This window comes from Gadus macrocephalus, chromosome 19 (assembly GCF_031168955.1).
Source record: "Gadus macrocephalus chromosome 19, ASM3116895v1".
In the NCBI taxonomy this organism is placed as follows: Eukaryota; Metazoa; Chordata; class Actinopteri; order Gadiformes; family Gadidae; genus Gadus; species Gadus macrocephalus.
This window is the reverse complement of record NC_082400.1, coordinates 12866057-12866989: the sequence shown is the minus strand read 5'-3', so window position 1 is coordinate 12866989 and position 933 is coordinate 12866057.

The following is a 933-nucleotide window of genomic DNA, read 5'->3' as shown; positions in this document are numbered from 1 at the left end:
CGAGGTGCCCTAGCTACTACCTGCTCCTTAAAAATATGTAAAACTATTTAAGGTGCTTTGGATACAAGATCGGCCAAATAGCAAGAAGCAATTACTTACAAAATATTTCAAACTGGATTGAGGGAAAACAGGCCGACAAATGCAGTGCTGGAGGAATGGTAGGTAGATGATTCCACGGCCACGTTCAGTGAGTGGCCTCCAGTCTAGGATTCATCCACAGGTGAGGCCTGGGGTTTGAACCCAGGACCATGAGGCTGGGAGTCCAACACCCTAACCGACTACACTATCCTACCAGACCGGGTCCCGTGTAGACAGCTGAAGTCACCCGACTGACGTTTCTCTAGTTCAGAAGAGAGTGATGGAGGGAGGAGGAGGTGAAGGAGAGGATGAGAAGAGAGAAATGGAGAGAGAGGAGGAGGTGAATGTGCGGAGAAGGGAGCGATGGAGAGAAGAAAAAGAAGGAGAGAAAGAGAAGAGAGAAAGAGAAGAGAGAGGAGAGGAGAACAACCCAACTCAGGTCTCTCTAGAAGCAGCTGGGAGGACGACAGAAGGGCCTACAGCGCCCCCCTGTGGACAGTCTGCCGGGCGCCGACTCATTGGACCTTCCCTGGTTTGTCTGTTTGGTTATAAAACGGTGCAGGAGGAGATTAGGTCTTCCCTTGACTCCTCCTACCTGCATGTCAAATACAGCACCTTTTCTGTGCTCCTAAACACTGCTGAGCATGCATTTGTGTGAGTGTGTGTGTGTGTATGTGTTTGTGTGTGTGTGTGCGTGTGTGTGTGTTTGCACATGCATGCGGGCATACCTGTGTGTGTGTGTGCATGTGTATGCACAGGCATGCATGTGTACATTAGTGTGTGTGCTCGACAAAGAGAAACTGCAGAAAAGACAAAAGGGAAAGAGCAAGAGAGTGAAGAAGGGAGCGAGGAGGG